Raw genomic sequence first — 9623 nt, forward strand, 5'->3', positions numbered from 1 at the left:
ATGCCGCGCGGCGGGCGGGAGGCAACGCGGCGGGCGGGGGGCCGAGGTGCATGTTGGGGGTTGTAGTCTTTCTCGGTGCCTGGGGGGCGCTTAGTAGGAAGTGGGGCACCTCACAAGGCTCCTCGCTATCCGGAATCCAGAGGTAGGCTGAGGTAGTGTGGCTTCGTGGCCTTCCTGCAGTCTCAGCCTGGTTTCAACTAAAGCTGTCGGAGGGAGAGTAAGTGTGGGGTGGTAGGCGGAAGGGCAAATTGGGCAAAAAGTGTGGAAATGCCCAGGATTGGTAACAGCTCCAACCTGAGTCCAAGATCCCCACAGATGAGTTTTGAGATGTCAAGGACTAACTCCTCATTCCCAACAAGATCTTGTGCCTGCCCTGAGATGGCTGCCATCCTGCACTAAGGCAGCTCCAGGGCTTTGAGAGGCTGCCCTGCGGTGAAGAGTTTCACCTTTAAAGTGGGAAAAGAATAACCTAGAACATCACCAAAAGCCACCCTGAAACGGGAAACTTTTATTTGAAGGCTTAGGGACTCTATAGCAAGAGACATTGAGGCAAATCCAAAGTCTCTAATGGTAGAACAGAGTGAGAGATGTTCACCATCCTTCTTTCTTCCACTTTCTGTCAATGTTTTTATCATAGATGGTACATTCTGAGGTATTTTGACAGAGGAAAAACAGATAGACAAATTCATCTGAAACTTAATGATTCTCATCCCCACCACTAACTTTTAAAAAATCTGGCCCTAGGATTTATAGTTAAGTTCATGTTCATGCAAGCTTGGAGTACAGGTGATGGAACAACTTCTCTGGCAATCTGGTGTAGGTGTGCTAAGAATGTGTATGGAAACATAAAAACCCACTTGGAAAATATGTCCCAATAATGAATCAATTGAAATAAGTTAGAATCATTGAATCACTGAGGTTGAAAAAGACCACAAAGACCGTCTAGTCCAACCGTGAACCCATCCCCACCATGCCCACTGACCACATCCCTCAGTGCCACATCCACACGGTTCTTGAATACCTCCAGGATAGTGACTCCACCACCTCCCTGGGCAGCCTGTGCCACTGCCTCACCTCTCTTTCTGAAATGAAGTTTTCCTAATATGCAATCCAAACCTCCCCAGTACGTCTTAAGGCTATTAAAACTGGAATGTTTTACCTTCAAATTCATCTAGCTACAGTAAGAGTTATGGATTGCATCATTTCCTTGGTGAAAGAAAGGGCTTTGAGGCCATTACATAGGGGAGACACTCTCAGCAATTTGGTCCAGTCTCTGTCTGGGCTTCAGCAGGGCCTTTACCTTCTATTTCATCTGTCTGCCTCTGCACCAAGCCTGCACACATCGTTCTTTCAGCACTTTTCTCAATACCCCTCTTGCCAAGAGCAAATACCAGTATGAGCTTGAATATCATCACTGACTGAAGAAGAAATGTGAGAAGTGCTGTAGAAAAGCACTTTGGATATACGTAGTTGGCTTCAGTAGGTGGTGTTCAGTGGCATATCTGTGAAAACGTTGCTAGAGGTCTTTAGCTATTCTGGCTGTAATTTTCCCGCTATATACTTATTTTATGATACCTGTAAAACAACACTGGAGATTGCTGCCTTTTGTTTATTTACAGTGCATTATTTATTCTTACCTTTGGACTCTAGAAGGAAAATTGAGTGTTTTTTAATATCAGGATATTTTTTCTTCTTCTGTTATTGTGAGCACTTACTCTATAACCTCCATGCTTTCTCCATTTCTGTTCATAAACCCACTAAAGATTAAGCCACAGTGTATATTTCTCTGAAGCAATAATTCAGCTCCAGAATTACGTGGTAATAATATACCTGAAGAATTTCTGGGTCTCATTTTTCAAAGAATTGAGACATGAGGAGCTGCTGCAAAATTCTAAATACTTCCAAAGGTTCTCTCCTTCCTCTTTTTAATGGACTGTAAAATAATAGAAAGAAGCACAAATTCAAGAGAAGCTTCCTCTGTGTGAATTTAGAGGACGAACATACCTTTGTTTTTCTAAGTCTTTTACACATCTTTTATATAACAAACATCTCTCATATAAGAAAATATGAGGAGAACCAGAAGTTAAGACCTATTGAATATGAGAACAGGTCTTCCAGGTTTTCCCATACATTGTTTTCAGTGCAGACACCTTCTTTTACGTGGTTGCACAATAGATATAAGTGAACGTCTGTGGATGTGTGCAGGCTGGAGGAAGTCTGAGTTCATCCTTATCACCTTAAGAGGCAGTTAATGAATGGTAGGCCGTGGCCTCAAGCACAGTATTGCCCATGTGAAGAGCGTCACAGCATCACTGAGGCTGGACCCAAAAAGGCTGCAGTTCAGTTTCTGGCTCAAAGCAGGGTCAAAACTGAATTCAGGCCAGGTAGCTGAGGGTTTTATCGTGTGAGATCATTAAAACCTCCCAGGACAGAGTTTTCACAGCCACCTGGGTAGCCTGGCTCAGCACATGAATCTGGCTGCTCTGTGTTTTACGATAACATTCAAGTTAGTACATAAACACTAGAGGAATGCATTAATGATAATAATGTATGAACATGTTTTTTGGGTTTTTTTTTTTTTGATGTAGTAGTTGTTGTTTGAACATATTTTCAACCTTAATAAGGCATTCGTTGCATTTAATATAATTTCTCATCTAAAGCTTTTATTTCACCTAAGTTAATGCTATTTTTTATATTAAACAAACCCTGTGCTGTTGATGAGCAATATCTGGCAACCTTTTCCAACATCTGACTCATTTCACTTGCACACCTCATTGCACAGTTCAAGACTGAAATCTTGGCTCTGTTGCAGTCAATAGCAAACCTCTCACCAATTTCAGAGAGATGTCATTCCAGAAGCATCTCTAGTATCTTTATCACTGCTTGCAGGCAGCTAACATTTGCTTAACGTGAGGTTAACATTTGTCCTGTGTGTTTGTAGATCTTAATGTTTATTCACATGGTGAATTCAGCATCATTATTATTATAATATCTCAGTTTGGAGATTGCTTGGCATATTTCAGAGCTGGTTGCTATTAAATATTAAATGAGCTTTCTTTATACCTGAGAAGTATTGATGTAGGCTCGGTTTCATAATACTTTTTTCCACTGTTTATTATTCAGATAGTTTATTCAGTCCCGCCAACTCTGAACTTGAAAATGTCTTGCAATAAAACAATATCATGACTTGCTTTGCTATTCCTTGGTGTTATTAAGATTGTCAGAAAGAGCAACCACGTGCCACATTACTTGTCATATTAATGGAAAAACTCTCAGTCTCACTCACTGAAGTAACATATGTATCCTGTACTGCCAAGTCAATGAATATTGCAAAGCAAAGCTATGTGGGTGAAAGTCTGTTTTAATTTCTCTTTAAGGAAATACCTCGCCTCTTGGTGCTGCAATTTGTCTTCTGAAACACAAAACTATTCATAGCATACACATAGATTACAGCAGGCTGTGGTCGTAATTTACTTGGCAGCTAATAAGTTCCATATATAATTTGAGGCCTACTTGTCATAGTATAAATCAAAGGTAAAATTACAATCCATACCTTTCTGAAGATTTACGGCACTATTCAAATGTTACCACAGCTAGAAGAGTAGATCTTAACTGAGTATCATCAAGTTTGTTCGACTGCAGTGTATTTCTCTACCTAATGAGGTCATTGTAAAAACATATGATGTGTATTGAATATGCAAGTGGAGAAAAGCTAATAACACTTAACATCATTCTGATGTGCTGCTGTGGTGAAAATTGTTATATAAATGTCATAACACGAAAATGCTTAGATCGTTTACTCGTGTAGGAACGAGCTAAAAATGGTATTTTGCCTTTGTGGTTTAAAGTATCATCTAAAGAACAGAACGAGTCCTGAGCCAATTTTAAATGTGCTAAGGACCATTAGTCCTTTGGTAAAGGACAAAGTTGTTGAGGAAATAGATTTTTCAGTATTGTTTTCAAGAATTGGTTCTTAAAGTCCGCGTACATTCACGATGTAATGAGACAATGAATATGCAAAATATAGAATATGTGTTGGTGGTTGTTTGCTTATGTTGCAGTTCTAAAAATGCACAAACTCTATGCTGAAAAGTAGCCAAAAATAAAATATGCGTAGATAAGCATATAAGTCTAAGTACATAGCTGGAACTCTCTTTTACGAAGAGTAAATCTGTATTAAATTACAGTTTCAGTCTGAGAAGAAATCCTGCAGAAACAGCATTACAGTGTCCTATGGTCATTGCATTTCTTTTCCACTTTGGTATTCTTGCAAACAAAACCATGGTGTTTCTCAGTCTGTTTTGAGAACTCATCTGGCAACATGGATTCAAATTTCACCTTTCATTTTCTCTGTTAATACACACAGCAGCTCAGAGATGCTAATTCTGCGTCTCGCAGGAGACCCCGAGAAGTCCTCAAGTTACATCTTCAAATTGTGTCTAGGTTCTGTTCTAATGGGTCACAAGGTAAATATGAGCGAATAATGTATTGATGTTCAAAAGACAAGCATTGTACTGAGACTGTGCACAACACACACTTTCCCTCTGCTAAACACCGTATTGAAGTGCTGTGGCCAGTTTTGGGTGCTGTCCTCCAGGGAAGATGTGGAGTGACTGGAATAGGTTGCCCAGAAAGGTTGTGAAGTCTCCTTCTCTGAGGGTATTCAAGACCCACCTGGACACCTTCCTCTGCAGCCTGCTCTGGGAAGCCTGCTTCAGCAGGGGGTTGGCCTGGGTGATCTCCAGAGGTCCCTTCCAACCCCAACAATTCTGTGATTCTGTGAACTGAAGGGTGGCCAGAAGAGAGCAGCGGTAATGGCTGAAGTCCAGAAAACAGGCAGACTGAAGCTTTTCAAATAGATTGAAAAACTGAGGTTGTTTCGCCTAAGGAAGCTTGTTCTGAGTCATGCAGTGATAATAGTTTTCAAATACATTAGAAGCTATTGCAGAGAGGAAGAAAACAGTCTGCTCTCACTTTTTTTTGGCTAGGGCAGGAAGTCATGGGTGTTGACTGGAGCAAAGAATTTTTAATGGTAAGAATAGTTAGCTGCCTGGAGGGGGAATCCATGGAGTCCCAGTCAGTGACCTCCAGGACGTCTGTTGGGAGGTATAGATTGATCCAATCTTGCCTTGAGATGTGACCTCTGAAATCCTTTTCAATGCTATGACTCTCTTTTTGTATAAATTCCAGTGTAGTCCAAGATTAAACCGATCATCTGCGTTTGCACATTCCCTGAGGTCTGAGCCACGGTCCATTAAAATCAGGGGGAATTCTTCCAGTGCCTTTAATAAGCATTGGATCAGGCCCTAATTGAGTGTGTAATTTGGAGTTGTGTATGGAATTTGGTCGACAATTCTGTTAATGTTATTTGCAAATGAGAGGAATCCGACTCCTTTTCCCAGGGTACATTAGTTTGCAATGGTTACAAGAGAAAATAAACACATGCTGAACAACCAGTACTTCATTTTTATATGGAACTGAGTAGAGATGACTGAAGACAAAGACAAGAGGAAGATCTCTGGGGAAAGTTTAGCAACTTTTCCCGAAGAACATTTTAGACAGCCATTTTTACATCAATTAAGACAGAAGGAGACAGCAAAAAGCTACGTTAACAACACTTTAAAAATAAATAGATAACATAGATGTGAGAACTAAATGTTTGTCTCAGCTGAAAGATCAAATTAGCAGTGAGCCTGAAAATGGGCAGAGGAAAAGAAAGGGAGACGTTAAAATTCAGGCTGTCGGTGGATTCAATTGCTGCAAGCATAGTGACTGGTAGGGAAGGATCTGCTCCCTGTAACCTGTTACCAAACTGCATAAAGATGTTACTGAGGTCCAAATGATCAGCTAAATCACAAGCACTTATGCCAACAAAAGCTCTGCTTCTGCTGTTGCACATGTTTAAATCCAGTGAAATCCAGAGGAATTCTCAAATGCATAAACCTAAGGGTTTGCAGCTTTGCAACATCACGGCTCATGTGGGCATCTGCAGCTCCTCTGCCTTCATGGGCTTCACCCAACCCCTGGAAATGCCTTCTCTTTCCCCCTCCTGTTGAAGCAGACAAGGGCTCACAGCACTCTTGGAACAGATGCCAGAAGCTAGGGTTACTAACACATGGTTAATATACAAACGAAAGATCTTTGCTCTTGATTAATTCATTGCATCTAGAAGTAAAGATGGAAGGTTTCTAGAATCATATCCCCATTCCAGTTTGTTGCAAATGTCTTCTGTATCTGCACACAAGCTTGAGCATTCTACCTGAAATATTTACTTACTTTGCATTCCAGGGGTAAAAAGTCTGCATAATATTATTGATGGCATCTTTGACTGCCAAATACTGAATTATTTATGGCTTAATTGTAAAAATGATACCCATGAGAAGCTGTTTGGTAGCAATATGCAATTGATACACCACAGAACAGACAGGAATGTGTCTTTCAGCCTTTGTTCTGGTACATCATTTGATCACCGAAACCCAGGTGGGAACAGTTTGCAGAGGTGGAAAGGAAATACAGCATTTTTACAGAATCACAGAATCATTAAGGTTGAAAAAGATCACTAAGATCACCCAGTCCAGCTGTCAGCCCGTCACACCATGCCCACTGGCCATGTCCCTCAGTGCCACATCCACACAGTTCTTGAGCACCTCCAGCAATGGTGACCTCACCACCTTCCTGGGCAGCCTGTGACAGTGCTTCACCATTCTTTGAGAGAATAAATTTTTTCTAATATCCAACCTGAATCTCCCCTGGCAAAACTTAAATCCATTCCCTCTCATCCTGAAATTGCCGTATCCTCTAGGACATAGCTAGGGGTAAAAAAAAAGCCTGCAGAAAGCACCACATAGCAAAAGATGCCCTGTGTTGTATTATCCCCATGTGGGACATTTCTAGCATCAGCTCACTCGCTGCCATCAGCCAGGGACCTGTCATGCTGTGCACTATCCCCTGATGCTCCCCTTTCCCTGGGAGCAGCCGCAGCCGAACCCCTTCTGCCCTGAACCTGCCTGTGTTGTGGGCACTGCTCATCACCTACGATTACGAATATTCACCGTTCTGCTTTTTAAAGGGAAACACATTATAGTGGATTGAGACCCTTTTGCTCCCACTCCATCACCCTGAACCTACATCTATCCTATTATGCTGCTTTCCCCTCTTCCCTTTTTCCCAGTCTCCATTGTTCTGCAAGCTTCTCCTCCTGTCCTTCACCTTCAAGTGAAGCAGATGCTGGTTCTTCTTCTTTGTCCTTAGTACAAGGCTCTTTTCAGAGGTGCACAAGGAAAGGGCAAGGGGTAGCAGGCAAAAACTGCAACACAGGAATTGCCATAAAAGCATCAGGAAGACCTTTCTTAACTGTAAAGGTTACAGAGCACTGGAACAGGCTGTGCAGAGAGGTTGTGGAGTCTCCTTCTATGGAGATATTCAACATCTGCCTGAATGCTTTCCTGTGCACTCTGTTGGAGGGATCTCTGCTTTAGCAGAGAGGTGGACTGGATGATCTCCTGAGGCCCCTTCCAACCCCTACAATTCTGTGATTCTTCTATAAAGAAGTGATCTATGAGAAATTATACTAATTTAACAGAAAAACAGACCTCCACTGCAAACCTGGAATGTATTTTATTTTATGTATGCCAGGCCATTCCTTGCTTTTTCCTTCCCTGAGTGAGGCAAATAGAAATAAGGAAAATGGGAATCTATAGTGTCCATTCATCCACTGGGGCAGCACCAGAGGCTTCAGAGAGATGCAAGTCCTGCCACCAGCAGATAGGAAATAACATCTCATCCACATGGAGACTCATGGTATTTCTAAATTCTGACTGACAGCTTAAGATCTGAAGACCAGTGCTAAAAATCTTTATCTTGTTTTGTTCTTATTGTTATTTTCTTTCCAATCCCAGCAATTTTTGTGTCATTTGCCAAGTTAACAGCAAAGATGTTAAGTTTCCTTCCAGATCACTGATAAAGACATTGAATGGCAATGGCTCCTTTGAAGCCGTTAGTAACCCATTAGAAGAGAATAGAAACATGCTGATATAGCTGCTAATTGGTTCTGAGGGCATGTGATGCAGGTAAATTGATTTTGCATAGTGCTGTGTTTTTTTTAACCAGATTGTCATGCAGAGCTACATCAAATACCTTAAAGTAATCCATGCCTTAAATCAATCCATCTACCTTAAGCAACTGCATTTTAGTCTCATCTCTTGTGGTTTGAAAGCACCTACTTTAGATTTAAAATGTATTGATTAACATTACATATGCTTTTGTCTGTGAATTAATACCCATTTGCTTCTCATGTCTGTCTTGACATTATTTTGCCCAGGGTTTATGTCATGCTTGTAATTATCAGAACCTATCATGTTTATTCTTTGCAGTGCACCACGTTCACTTTTTATCCATTTTCCTTGTGCACCAGAATTTGTTCAGAATGAATATGAATGGCTCAAAGAGCGTCTCCACCAGTTTTTGTAATACTCTTGGGAGCTTTCAACCCTGAATATTTAACTGTGCTTTGCTTCCACTGATGAGCATTCTCTAATGTATACAGTGAAAGAGAAATTCCTATCAATTCATTATTGTAACAGAAAAAATCCAGCTTTTCAAAGTAGCTTAGTAAAAACTCTGCTTTCTTATCCAGAAACTATTCCCAAAGTGCACATCTAGGTTTCACTCACATTAGAGGCAAAAAAAAGAAATTACTGTGTTTGGCTCTTGTTAGCTATTCAGAGACAATACAGTTGTGAGGGAAAGAGCTGAGCTGGATTTTGGCTTACGCATCATTAATGAAACTTTTAAGTAAGTTAAGATGTGGGATGTTCAATCTCGGAGGTGGCTAAGCCAAAAAGATCACTCTGTAGGCAATTTTCCTATCTAAAGCTGAGTTTCCTAGGTTGGCACGTAATCTTCAGCAAATCTTAAGAGGCATCCTTGGGATGGTTTTGATGGACAGTGAAACAAGGAATCAAATCGTTACATTTTTACCAAGTCCAATTTTAAATCTGGGAATCAGACTCTTCCCTGAAAGCGTTAGGTCATGACTTTGGGAAAGCCTGTGTGTGTCAGTGACATCACACGTGTTTCTTCCCCCTTTTTTTTCTTCTGTATATATTCAAAAGTGAAATGAGGTTTCAAATCTTACATTTTCTGCTTTTTTAGAGCGTGGATTGGATAGAGAATTTGGAACAACTCACTTGGGCCAGTTTTAACAGATTCCAATTCCAAGGGATTGTGGACTTCTGGCCATGATGTTGCAACTAACCAGACTTCAGATCTGTCTCAGACCAGATAATATAGATGAATGCATCCTTAAACCCAAGTAGATGTCGTTCATTTGATGGGATGATCACAACAACATCTGACTGCTTTCCTAGAAATTGGTAGAACAGTAGAGTTTACCCAAGCTGAACTTAATCAGAACGTTGGCACATTTTCAGTTTTACTGTTACCTTCACACTGCTTGAGTAGCTAATAAAATGCAAGACTTTCCAACATTTTATCATTTGCAAGATTACAGGTGACATCACAAGGAAATGAAATGTTTGCAGTTGCCTCACAGGAAAACATAGAAATGCACAAAAATGCCCATGAAGCTCTTGTATGTGACAACACCGAGGCCAGCTCTGAAG

This window comes from Meleagris gallopavo, chromosome 3, assembly GCF_905368555.1.
Source record: "Meleagris gallopavo chromosome 3, MGAL_WU_HG_1.1, whole genome shotgun sequence".
Taxonomy (NCBI): domain Eukaryota; kingdom Metazoa; phylum Chordata; class Aves; order Galliformes; family Phasianidae; genus Meleagris; species Meleagris gallopavo.